The sequence below is a fragment of the Geotrypetes seraphini genome, chromosome 4 (assembly GCF_902459505.1).
Source record: "Geotrypetes seraphini chromosome 4, aGeoSer1.1, whole genome shotgun sequence".
In the NCBI taxonomy this organism is placed as follows: Eukaryota; Metazoa; Chordata; class Amphibia; order Gymnophiona; family Dermophiidae; genus Geotrypetes; species Geotrypetes seraphini.
The window spans coordinates 92,116,015-92,130,112 of record NC_047087.1 but is presented as its reverse complement, the minus strand read 5'-3'; positions in this window follow the sequence as shown (position 1 = coordinate 92,130,112).

Sequence of the window (14,098 nt, the reverse complement as noted above, 5' to 3'; positions counted from 1 at the left end):
TCCTTTTTTTCTCCTTGTTCTTTCTTTTTCTAGACACGCACACATGCCAATGAAGAATCAACCAGATGTACTGATATACTGTACACCTGCTAAGCCTCAGTGACAAATACCAATTATACCGGTAGATCAGTTTCATACACGAAGAAAAACTCCTGCATATTCTAAACAAGCCTGGATGAACACTCTTTTAAAAGGAGGAAAAAAAAAACATGCAAAGTTTTAACATGAGACAGGCACGTAGTTGGAGAATTTTCTTGTTGAACTTTAGTTATTTATGTTCTCAGTTGCTACCAAATCTACTTATTTGTAAAGGCTCCACGATTCTAACAAGAGTTCCACATGTTCCAGGAACCATGTCCAAGAGTCACCTGCTTGAGATTAAATCAGCTGATATGTCGATTCATCATACAAAAAAAAAATTTTTTTATATACTACAGAATTTTTCAAGTAGGGTGAATGTATACAAAGATCAATGCTTGTCAGGACAGTATCTGACATTTTGACAAGAGAATCACCAAAATTCTTCTCTTTCTTTCTCCTGTATTTGATCTAAAGAGCTTGTTTGTTCTAATGGCTGATTTTTTTCCAAGTTCTTTGTTTGCCCTGTATCTTTGCTTTGCAGTGTAAACAGAGCTCTACACAATAACAACCGGGTTTACAGGACACCTTTAAGCAACAGAATGTGCCAAGAGGTGCTTGGGAGAAAAAATAAGATAAGAAATTAGAACAGTTAACAGAACTGCCAAACTAGCTGGCCCTAGTAAACATACTCTATGAAAACTGCCCACCCTGTATAGAGGTGAAACTACGGATGGAAGTTAGCATCTTGCGTAATTTGTTCCAAGAGGAAAGAAGGCAGATTTAGAGGCAGAAATAGGTTGAGGGAAGCAACGACACTCTGTAGTTTCACATTTTTTTAAACTATGCTGCTGTTTTCAGGGAAAAATATCTGAAGAAAAAGCAGGTGCACAATGCTGCTATTTTCCCCTAGACAGTTTTTAAAAAGAGAAGGACTCATATGAACATAACTTTCTCTTTCAAAACTAGTGCAAATTTCATGAGGAAAGATGCTCCCCCAGACTTTGCAACTGCCTGCCTAGTGCTAAAAATCGATCCAGTGAAGGGCTGTGGACCAGAGTAAAGGGCTTGACATAACTGGGTTCTCCTGCACAGTTTTGGAAGAGTGTATCATCTTTCCACAGATTCGGCAGAAAAATAAAGAATCTTGCAGAACAGCAGAAAGCCCAACTGTGCATGAAGTTTCAGAGATGGTCTGGAAGAAGATCCTCTTGTGTTCTTCAAAACTCATGTACAATAACTTCTATGGATAATTATCACCTTGCTTCAGTCAAAGAGATTACAATCTGCAAACACCGCTGAAATATCGCAGCCACATCTACAGTATAAATATGGCCTACAGTTAAAAAGTAAAACAAAGGAATGCGTGACCATATCAAAAAAGAGAAGGTAGCTGTATCCAAGGCAGGATTAACTCTTTGATGGATCCTAGACCCACCCTCCCCTTCTAATATAAAATGCTTTTAAATCCCATACAAAAAGGGAGCACTGGTTTTGACTGTAGAGGGAAAGAATCAGCAGGTATGAAGCAGCGCTCTGTTTCTTCCAGAGCAAAGGACAAGCAAAGAGAAGCCAATGCAAAAAGCTACCGTGAGCCTAACAAATTGAGCACAGGTGTTAACTTGCATGGAAGACATGGCCAACTAGTCCATTAAAATGATTGGTAATGAGACCATTAAGGGGACCCTGCTCAAAGCTGCAGTTTACCGTAGCTTAAAGGGCTTCCCTTGAGATGTGTTGAGGCATCCCATGGTAATTTTGCAATCTGTATACTAAAAATCATTTTTATTTTATCGCAAAAAGGGGTGCGCCTTAGGCAAATAGTACGCATTTCTATGCTAATCAGTTAGTATGTCTAAATTACTCCACATTAACTGATTAGTGTAAGAGCCTTTACTACCTACAAAAAAGGAGTTGGTAAAGGCTAACGCATTAATTTTTTTTTTTTTTTTTATGGTCTGTACTAATGGAAACATTAGTACCTGGCCATTAATTCAGAAAATGGAAAATCGGCCATTTCCCACTGCCCTAATAATGGTCTTAGCATGCAGGAAAGATCCGCAAAGAGCGTGCTGAGGCCACTTTTTAGCGCAGCTTCATAAAAGGACTCCTAGCTGTTTTGCAGCAATGCACCTAAGGAAAAAGTGGCTTTTGACACATGCACAACCAGGACAGCATAGAAGGATTGGTCGAAAGGATTTCATGCTCTTTTCACAATTTAAAATGCCTCAGCTTTTTTTTTTTTTTTTTTTTTTACTCCAGCTTAAAAGGTATCTGCACATTTAAAACACAGATGGAAAATAACAGCATTAATGTGTGCATATCCAAACAAAAATTACAAGCACACATATGCGGCTGTTGTCCTGCACATAGCCTTACAAAAATGTCATGCGCATGAAATATGGAGAACAGCTGCAAATATATGCTGGTATCAGTGGCTTGCAGTGAGGTCTTTCAGGAGATTCAGTGAATTCCCAGCTCTAAGACCCTGCTTTTTTAATTTTTTTAGCTTAATGCAGTTTGATTTGTTGAGTAGGCAGCCAGCTCAACCAGTCAAACTGCATCAAACAAAAAGTAAAGTAAAAAAAAATTTTAAAGCTGGGCTCTTGGGCTGGGGATTCACCGAACCCCTCTGAAGGCCCTGACAGTACTGATCTGAATTTGATTGGCTGAGCAGCAGCTGCTTGTTGCCTCCCCAACAAGTAAAATTCAGAGCAGTGCCCTCAGGGCCTTTAAGGCAGTGTCTCTCAACTCAGTCCTGGAGTATATTCACCCACAATGAATATGCTTGAAATAAATTTGCATATAATGGAGGCAGTCAAGTTTATGCAAATTCAGTGTGGATATCCTGAAAACCTGACTGGCAAGGGGGTACTCCAGGACCGAGTTGAGAAACACTGCTTTAAGGGGTAGGGTGAATCCCCTGAGGCCATGGTCACATGCCACTGGCTGGCATGTTTGTTTGAATATGCAGACAAGAAGCTGTACTTACTGCTAAACCTTTGTGTGTATGTATGTGTGTGTGTCCAGCAGGCATCCCCTAATTAGCGCACAAGTTCTACATATAATTTGTATATAATTAGCTTTCTGCATGGTGCAGTTTTAAGCTCATGTTAGGAGTTGCACAAAATACTCAATCATGTGTTTGGCTCTATTGTGTGTCTTTAGGCAAAAAACACAAGTTAGTAGTGGTTCTGGTTCCCCTCCCCCCCAAATATGTGGTGGGACATAATCAAAAGAAAAATCTAAGGGCTCCTTTTACGAAGCCACAGTAGCGGTTTAACGCGTGTAATAGCGTGCGCTAAACCGCCGGCCGCGCTAGCCACTTCCTCTTGAGCAGGCGGTAGTTTATTGGCTAGGACGGGGGTTAGTGCATGATGAAAAGTCACGCGCGCTGAAGCCGCTACCTTCGTAAAAGGAGCCCTAAGTCCGATTTGGACGTATGGTGCTAGACGCCCAAAATCAGCAGTGGGAAAATGCCCAATACAGCTAAAATTTATTTTTTCAAAAAAATACATCTATTTGGATGTCCAGGCCATTGATCATCCAGATCGTCAATATGTCTATCTTTTTACCACATTTTCAACCAAAAATTCATCCAAGTCCCAAATGTCCAGAACAAAACCTGGCATGACCATTTGGATGTGGGAGGGGCCAGCATTGTGATGGACTGGCCACCCAGACATGGCAACAGAGCAGTAGGTCACCTTACTGTGAACTTCCAGGTTTTGAAAAGCCATCCAGACACCTGGACATGTCCTCGAAAAGGAAGACATGTCCTGGGTAACCCTAGGTACACAGGATGCTGGATTGGGATCAAAGTGAAAAGTGCTGATTGAGGAGGATAGGGGAGAGAGTGAAATGCTGGCTCAAGGAGACAGGGGTAGGAGAGATGCTGGTTGGGGAGGGATGGGATGAAAATGCTGGCTCAGAGAGGATAGTGGTAAGAGAGTGAGAGGTGTTGGCTGGGGGGAGGGGGGACAGGGTGAGAGAAGTTGTCTAGGGGGACAGAGGTGAGATAAAGAGAGGTGCTGGCTAGAGGGAACAGGAGTGAAAGAGTGAGAGATGCTGGCTTGAGGGGGACAGGAATGACTTTCTGCTAGAAGGAAATCACTAAGCGAGGAAAAATGGAATGCTGTTTGCTTTCTCTACAATAAATTAAATGAAAATACTGGATCGTACTGAAATTCTACACTGTAAACCAAAACCCAGACACCTGCTATGCTCAGTATAACTGCTACAAAACTGGTCAAATATCAATCATTTTTGGCATAGAGAAACCTAATTATATATTGAATAGCACGTCAAACTATTTTTAATCTTGGGGGCTGTAAATGGTTTCCATGGGACCAGTTCTTTTGACAGGTTGAACATTTTGGCCTGGATTCTCTAAACAGCACCATTGTCAGCGGCCCCCTATAAAGTGACTGTTGATCGCGTTTCAACCACACAATGGCACCATTTAGAGAATCACGCCTCTGGCAAAGGTAGGCACTAGAAATGTAGGACAGGCTTTTCAAGGCCTACATTTCTGGTGCCTATCTTTGACGTGAATCACTTCTATATAGGTGCTTTACAGCGCCAAATGCAGGGGTCTCAAAGTCCCTCCTTGAGGGCTGAAATCCAGTCGGGTTTTCAGGATTTCCCCAATAAATATGCATGAGATCTATGTGCATGCACTGCTTTCAATGCATATTCATTGGGGAAATCCTGAAAACCCGACTGGATTCCGGCCCTCAAGGAGGGACTTTGATATCCCTGGCCTAATGCCACTTCCAGCATTAGCCATGCCTAAAGTGAAATTAGGCACCTTAAAGCACCTCCGGAGGCACTATTCTGGCACCGTTTCTTTTAAGTCCTCTTTTAAATGGCATTTTGGATTTAACATAGGCGCTGGTAGGTGCCTACTGGTGCCTAAGTTAAGATGCCATTTAGAGAATATAGGCCTTTTTGTACTATTTGTATGGTTCTTGGCCTCCTGCTATCCCTGCTACCAGTGTTCTGACCAAATGAACCCATCTGTCTAAGCCAGTGTATCTCAAACTGTGTGCCGAGGCACACTAGTGTGCCTCCTGAGATTCCAAGTGTGCCAAGGCACACTGAGGAGGAAGAGAGGCACCTGCCAACTGACTTCCTTACGCAATACAGCGCCAGCGCTGCCCAATTCACCGAAGGCCTGCATGTTTCCCCCTTCTCTCTAGCATCCTCCAGCTTCCCCCCCGGCCTCCCGGTTTTACCTTTAAAGCTAATTACAGCACCCTGCAGAGGATCACCGGTAGGTAAAATGATTTTATTTTCAATATAATGATTGAAATGTGTCAGTTTTGAGAATATATATCTGGCGTGTATATTGTGTAGAAATGAAAAATGAATGGAAAAAATTACATTACAATTAGTAAAGGAGATGGGATCTGGGGCAGAGCTTGGGTGGGCCTAGGGAGGTCTGTGGTTGGGGTACTCAATTGATATTTGTTAGACTTAGGGGATACTTAGCTTGAAGTAGTTGAGAAACACTGCTGTAGGCAATCACCAGCTGATGTTTACAAAGAACTGTCAAGACTCAAAGTGAACAAAGCCATGGGACCGGACAATCTGCACCCAAGAGTGCTCAGAGAGCTATGCGATGTTTTGGCGGAACCATTAGCCATGCTCTTCAATCTCTCCCTAAGTACGGGGAGAGTCCCCCTGGACTGGAAAACTGCCAATGTTGTTCCTCTGCACAAAAAGGGTTGCAGAGCGGAGGCTGCGAATTACAGACCAGTAAGTCTCACATCAATAGTGTGTAAACTCATGGAAACTCTACTTAAAGGGAAATTAGACACGATATTGGATGAGGGGAATCTGAGGGATCCCTGTCAACATGGATTCACTAGGGGCAGGTCATGCCAATCCAATCTTATCAGCTTCTTTGACTGGGTGACAGGAAAGCTAGACTCAGGAGAGTCTCTGGACATAGTGTACTTGGATTTCAGTAAAGCGTTTGACAGTGTCCCACACCGTAGACTATTAAACAAGATGAAATCGATGGGGTTAGGTGAGAAACTAACGGCATGGGTCAATGATTGGCTGAGTGGAAGACTTCAGAGGGTGGTGGTCAATGGCACCCTCTCTAAGACATCGGAGGTGACTAGCGGAGTGCCGCAGGGCTCAGTACTGGGACCATCCCTTTTTAACATATTCATAAGGGACTTGACCCGAGGGCTTCAGGGAAAAGTAGCGCTGTTTGCCGAAGACGCCAAACTGCAATATAGTAGGTGAAAGCGATCTCACGGATGGTATGGCACAGGATCTGATCAAGTTGGAAAACTGGTCCTTGACATGGCAGCTGGGCTTCAACGCAAAGAAGTGTAAGGTGATGCATCTCGGCAGCAGAAATCCATGCAGAACATACACCTTGAATGGAGAAACACTAGCTACGACCTCAGAAGAACGGGACTTGGGAGTAATCATCAGTGCAGACATGAAGGCTGCCAAACAAGTAGAGAAGGCCTCATCCAAGGCAAGGCGGATGAAGGGATGTATCAATAGAAGCTTCGTCAGCCGTAAACCTGAAGTCATAATGCCACTGTACAGAACCATGGTGAGACCTCATCTGGAGTACTGTGTGCAATTCTGGAGGCCACATTACCGTAAAGATGTACTTCGAGCTGAGTCGGTCCAGCGAATGGCCACTAGGATGGTCTCCGGACTCAAGGGTCTCTCATACGAGGAAAGACTGGGCAAGTTGCAGCTCTACTCTCTAGAGGAGCGCAGGGAGAGGGGTGACATGATTGAGACATTTAAGTACGTCACAGGTCGTGTCGAGGTGGAAAACGACATATTCTTTCCTAAGGGACCTTCAGTCACAAGGGGGCACCCGCTCAAACTCAGAGGAGGGAGATTTGGTGGTGACACCAGGAAGTATTTCTTTACAGAAAGGGGTGGTGGATCACTGGAACAAACTACCGGTGCAGGTGATCAAGGCCACTAGCGTGCTCGACTTTAAGACTAAATGGGACATCCACGTGGGATCTCTACATGGGTCGAGCAGCACTCTGACTTAATGGGGTGGGACAGTGGAGTGGGCAGACTTGATGGGCTATAGCCCTTTTCTGCCGTCATCTTTCTATGTTTCTATGTTTCTTCTCTCTATCCCTCTTCCCTACTGGCACCCTCTACTGGCATTCTCTGGGCCCATGGGTGGACGTTGATGTGATGATGTCACGCATATGTGTGATGTCATCATGGCGATGTCCGTGCACTTCTGGGTGCCTCAAGCCACGGCCACTACCTTTAATGTGCCCCAGCTCGAGAAAGTTTGAGAGACACTGGTCTAAGAGGTTTCAAAAAAGTTGTCCAAAGTGCATTTCTTCCAATTTTTAGTTGGAAATTCTCCAAAATTGTTGATATTTGACCTGTTTTGTAGAGTGCTGACCATAACAGATATCTGGAGGGGTATTTGTTTCACAATGTAGCCTGACCTTCTGTTGTATAAATGCTGTCTCCAGTTCCAGAGATGCAGAGAGAAGATTTTCACTGTTCAATTTGATACCTCCTGCTAGAAGAAAGTCACTAAACGAGAAAAACTCAAAGGCTTTTTGTTTTCTCTAAGGTGCTTTAAGGCTTTAGCACGTGGAATTGCCGCATGCACTAGACCTTAATGCCAACATTGAGCTGGTGTTAGTTCTAGAAGCGTAGCATGAGTTTAGTGCGCGCTAAAATCCTTCGTGCGATAAAACGCTAGAAACATAGAAAAAGACGGCAGAAAAGGGCTATAGCCCACCAAGTCTGCCCATTCCAAATACCCGCCTCCCTGATTTTACTCCCTTAGGGATCCCATGTGAATATCCCATTTTCTCTTAAAATCTGACACGCTGTTGGCCTCAATCACCTGCAGTGGGAGTTTGTTCCAATGATCCACTACTCTTTCAGTGAAGAAGTATTTTCTGTAGTCGCTATGGAACTTCCCTCCCCTGATTTTCAGCGGATGCCCCCTGGTGGTCTAGGGTCCCTTGAGGTAGAAGATATCTTCTTCCGTCTCGATACGGCCCGTGATATACTTAAACGTTTCAATCATGTCTCCCCTCTCTCTTCGTTCCTCAAGTGAGTACAGCCGTAGTTTATTCAGTCTTTCTTCATACGTGAGATCCTTGAACCCCAAGACCATCCTAGTGGCCATACGTTGAACCGACTCGATTCTCAGCACATCTTTCCGGTAGTGTGGTCTGCAGAATTGAACACAGTATTCCAAATGAGGCCTCACCATGGACCTGTACAGCGGCATCACGACTTCAGGTCTCCTGCTGACAAAACCTCTACGGATGCAACCCATCACTTGCCTTGCCCTGGAGGAAGCCTTCTCCACTTGATTTGCAACCTTCATGTCATCACTAATGATCACCCCTAGATCACGTTCCGTCGTGGTCCTGGCCAAGGTCTCACCATTTAGTATGTAAGTTCTGTGTGGGTTTCTCTTTCCCAGGTGCATTACCTTACACTTTTTAGCATTGAAGCCTAGCTGCCATGTTGCTGACCACCGTTCCAGCAGCAGTAGATCCTGCGTCATATTATCAGGCAAGGTGTTTTTACCTACTATGTTGCAAAGTTTGGCGTCGTCGGCGAACAGTGATACCCTTCCTCTAAGTCCTTGGGTCATATCTCTTATGAATAAGTTGAATAGAATCGGGCCAAGACCGACCCCTGCGGCACTCCACTGATCACGCCTGACGTTTTGGATGGGGTACCGTTTACCACCACCCTCTGAAGTCTACCACTCAGCCAATCCTCAACCCATGTACTTAGAGTGTCCCCTAATCCTAGTAAAAGGAGCCCGGAATTGTACTGAAATTCTGGATAATAATTAGCAAAAATATTGTTTAAATACTGTCAAATAAACTTGCAGAATGAAGCAGAATTGGCAAATTTGGGGCTTCTTTTACAAAGCCACGGTAGAGGTTTCTATCATGGGCCGGCAAGGTAAATGCTCCAACACTCATAGGGATTGTGGGATGGATGGATGAACATGATCTGAAATTAAATGTTAACAAAACAGAGGTGATGGTGGTGAAAAGTCAAAGGGATAACTTTGAGTTAGAAAGTGTTGATGTGATGGGTGAGAAACTGTTAGTCAAAAAAGAGATGGCGGTATTGGGAGTATGTTTGGATAGCTGTTTGTATTGAAAACGATTCAGATGCAATTGAAATTGTTATATAGATTAAAACTTATGCTACCAGCTTATGATTTCCATAGTGTGGTGCAAGCAGTAATACTAAGTAGAGTGGACTATTGCAATTCTCTTTATTTAGGAGTTACTAAAGTGAAGATGAGGGCACTGCAGATGTTAGTTAACTCTGCAGCAAGATTGATTACCGGGTTTCAAGAATGACTCTTATAACCCCAGTGTTGAAACAACTGCTTTGGTTACCTATGCAGCAGAGAGTATACCGTATTTGCCGGCGTATAAGACGACTGGGCGTATAAGACGACCCCCCAACTTTTAGTTAAAATATAGAGTTTTGTTATATACTCGCCGTATAAGACTACCCCTTCTTCCGCACACCTTCTCTACCGCCCCGGGTGCAGCACAGCTGGCCAGGTCCCCTTACTTTTGTGGCACTTCCCCGACCGACCGATAACAGCCCGGGTCTGACAAACCTCCCTGCCCTTAACCGCGAATCTAAATTACCTTCTTACAGCTGCTGTAAGAAGGTAATTTAGATTCGCGGCTACAGGGCAGGGAGGATTGTCGGACCCGGGCTGTTATCGGTCGGTCGGGGAAGTGCCACAAAAGTAAGGGAACCTGGCCGGCTGTGCTGCAACCGGGGCGGGGCGGCCGTCCCTCTCCCTTGGTAGCCACTCGAACCGCGAGGCTACTCTCCTTCTCCTTATCTGCCCTGCCTGCAGCACAGAGCCGAACGGAAGTCTTCCCGACGTCAGCGCTGACGTCGGAGGGAGGGAGGGCTTTGTTTAAGCTTTGTTTAAGCCCTCCCTCCCCTCCGACGTCAGCGCTGACGTCGGGAAGACTTCTGTTCGGCTCTGTGCTGCAAGCAGAGAAGGTAGGGAGAAGAAGAGCCATGTACATCCAGAAGACTGAGCATCCAGCCCCGCAGGAGCCCCGCGACCCTCGGAGGCGTCCCCATGGGATCCCCGCGACCCTAGGGGGCGTCCCCACGGGATCCCCGCGACCCTAGGGGCGTCCCCGTGCAGCTCTCTAAACAGTACCCGGCGTATAAGACGACCCCTGACTTTGGGGAGGATTTTAAGGTACTGAAAAGTCGTCTTATACGCCGGCAAATACGGTAATTTAAGATTCTCTCGATCATACAGCAAACCTTATATCACGTTTCCCCAAGGGCACTAAAGTAGCTTTTTGAAATCTATCAACCCAGAAAATGTTTGAGATCTGAAAATAGTATGAAATTGAGTTTGGAGGGTAAGATGTTAGTGTCTCATGTTAAGATTGGGGCAAAAATGCTGTCTATAGCAGGCACCAAGCTTTGGAATGCGCTGCCTGGTATTCTGCGATTTTGTAATGGGAGACTGAACTTTAAGAAAATGTTGAAAACGCAATCATTTGGCAATGCCTTCCTGTGCTAACGCTATTTTCTGTTAATGCCTTCCTGTCCTGTAATTGATTTTAATAATGATACCGTTAATGTCTTATGTGTTTGTCTTGTTGAAACATGTTTAGCATTTCTTAAATATGTATGCATTTAATTTTGTAAATCGCATAGTTTTAATGCAGTATATAAATTTTTAAATAAATAAATAAACATCAGAGCTTTACTCTGACCAGTCCGTGAGAGAAACCTCTACCGCAGCTTTATTTAAAAAAAACAGCATTCGTGCACAGAATTTTGAACTTTTTTGCACAGAATTCCACCAGGATTAAGATACTCGTATGTAGAGATTATAAGGTAGAGATTAAAATACCAATCATTCTGCCTCTAGTGTTTTATTTCCTTCAGCTAATATACACCAAAACATAAGGTTCGGGATCATTTCCTATGAATCTTGCGGTTGATGACTTGTAATTTGTTCTGCTTGCTATGATTCCATCTATGATACACAGGCTATGGTTGGAAGGAACACATTTACCCATCTCTAAGGTCAACCCAATATCCTTAGGATCAATATTCAGTTGGCAGTGGTCAACATCTCACGGCTTTTTGGCAATGCCTTCCTATGCTAACGTTTCAGTAGTCTCTTCAGTTTCAAGATATAGTGTTAAGAATATTTTTGCCTTGAATTCAATATTCAATGCTTTTCTGCATTTTAATTGTTGAAATTCTGATTTGAAAATGCCTGTATTGATAATGTTTGTTTTTGATATTGTATTATTTTTCCCGGGGTGGGAATGGGAAATTTAGGTTTGTCCATTGTTTGTATCATATGTTTAGCAACTAAAGAGTGGCCAGGATAATATGTACAGTATGTAACCAATGTGTAAACTGCATAGTTTTACGCGATATTTAAATGTTCAAATAAATAAATGCTAAATTAGACCCAGGTATTCAGTGCCAGCCATATCTGGGCACCAGCATTGGTCTGCTGGAGCACAGAACTTATGCGGTTATGACCTTTGGTGCCGTCCAACTTGCTCAGTTAGCTATGCAGGCGCCCGCACTGAATATTGCTAGTGTTCTACCTAACTGCTGACTCCTCCCCAACTCCACCCTGGACTGCCCTGACGTAACCAGTGAGTGTCACGGTGGTCAGAGTCAATATTCAGTGCCATTGTTTGGTTAAGTGGGATTGAATATGGACTTCTGGTTCACTCAGCATGGTTTACGCAGAGAGAAGCCTCCCCTGCCCACTGAAACCATGCTGAAGACTGATCCCATTGTCTCCATATAAGCAAGTTACTGAATACAAAATTTTACAAGAGTAAAACTTGAGAATCCTCTTATGTGGAACAGAGCACTGCAATATACTGTAATTCACCATTTTGCAATTCTGTGCAGGGGTGTCAAAGTCCCTCCTCAAGGGCCACAATCCAGTCGGGTTTTCAGGATTTCCCCCAATAATATACATGAGATCTATTAGCATACAATAAAAGCAGTGCATGCAAATAGATCTGGATTGCGGCCCTCGAGAAGGGACTTTGATACCCCTGTGCTAGTGAGTGTCCAAAAAAAATAAAAAAACCTTACTGAAACATAGTTATGCTTTGAACATGAGCAGAACTCGTGTTTATTATAGCACAGTTTGTTAAATCCACAGCAACATTTCATGTTAACAAAAACAGAACTGGCAGAAGGCAAATAAAGAAAGTAGTTACAAAGTTCAAAAAGCACAGTAATATATAAATGCTCCCCTGAAGGCTTGAGTGACTATATAAATGCTAACAAAAAAAAAAATCAATAAATAAAAATATAAATACAATTTGCTTTTAATGGAACTTCCAAACTGATTCCAAAGAACTGATTCCAGCCTCTTTTTTTATTCACAAATCTTTACAAAGGCTTAACACATGTCATATGATCTCTCTGGATTGCGAATTACTCAGGCTAAGGGGGGAAGTTATCAATGTGGGTGTGACAGAGTCTATGAAACCTTACCCTTTCACCTCCAGAACACATCTCCCCAGAGTTAGCTAAAAATCTCAAAAACATACCCCAAAGTAAATTCTTTAAAAATCCAATTGAAGCATTAAAAAACATGCCCAAGATAAAAAATCAATATGAAAACCATTACAAATATGAAATTCACAAACATGAGCACCACCATCACAATCATAGGGCTCCTTTTATCAGGCAATGGTAGAGCGTTTTAGCTTCTAGTGATGTCATCATGATTTTGCTGGAATGGACAAAATGTTATTTTGATTTTTCTTGAAACTCTAACACTCTGATGAATAAACTAATTTGAACCACTGAATGATGATCAGAAATGCTTTTTGAAAGATTCTTTTAAAATTATTTTTAAGTTTTATTCAGATGGATCCTTTCATCTTTTTGGCAGCTCCCATAAGCTTGCTTGCACATCAATCCCCCCTTTTACATCGGGGTAGAGATTGCTACTATGGCCTGGAGCATTAAATGCTCCAACGCTCCAACGCTCATAGAATTCCTATGAGTGTCGGAGCATTTAGCACCCCGGCAGACCCTCAATATTCACGGGGATTTGGGGCAGAGCCGGCCCGTGAATATTGAAATATCGTGGATAACTTTCAGGGCCCGCTCTGACCCACCCCTCCCTCCCTCCTGCTTGTGAAACATTCGAACATCCCTGCAGGTCGACTAAATCTAGGTCGGTCCCCATCCCATCCTAACCACTCCTCCAGATACGCCCCTTTCAGCTCTGGGCGCACAACAGGATTCAGAGGCCTAATAAGTCCCTGGATACGACCAGAAATTTGGTTTGATTATCAGCACTTAGATGACCTGCTTTTTGGGTCGTATAAGTGCCAACTTGGGCGGGTTTTTAGACGTGTTTAAGCTTTGATTATGAGCCCCCCAGTGTCCCGGACCTTCCCCAGACCTTACCTGGTGGTCTAGCAGTGAACTCACGGCAGCCATTTTGATGATGGCTCTGCATGGGGCAGGAGCATAGTATGCTACTTACATTACATTGTCTACTTACATTCAAGACATTACTATATAAGACACCTGCTTTCATTTATAAATTACTAATACCGTACCAACCAATTAGAACATTAAGATCTATTGATCAAAATTTACTGACGGTTCCTTCATTAAAATTTATAAATACCAGACGACAATTTATATTTTCTGTAACAGCCCCACAAACCTGGAATGCTCTTCCAATTTTTTTACGTAATGAACAAGACTTGGTAAAATTTAAAATCCAATTAAAAACATTTTTGTTTAATGATGCTTTTAATACTTAATTTAATTATATTCAAACCAATAATTCCAATATTTTGTACCATTCGTTTTAATGTTTCCCCTTTTGTGTTTCTCCAATGTATCTCTTTTTATTCGACAAATGTATTTCATAAACCCCACTTACCCAATGTAATGTAATTTATATTATTCATTGTAAGTATTTAAAGTTTGTATTGTATGTTTTCTTTTA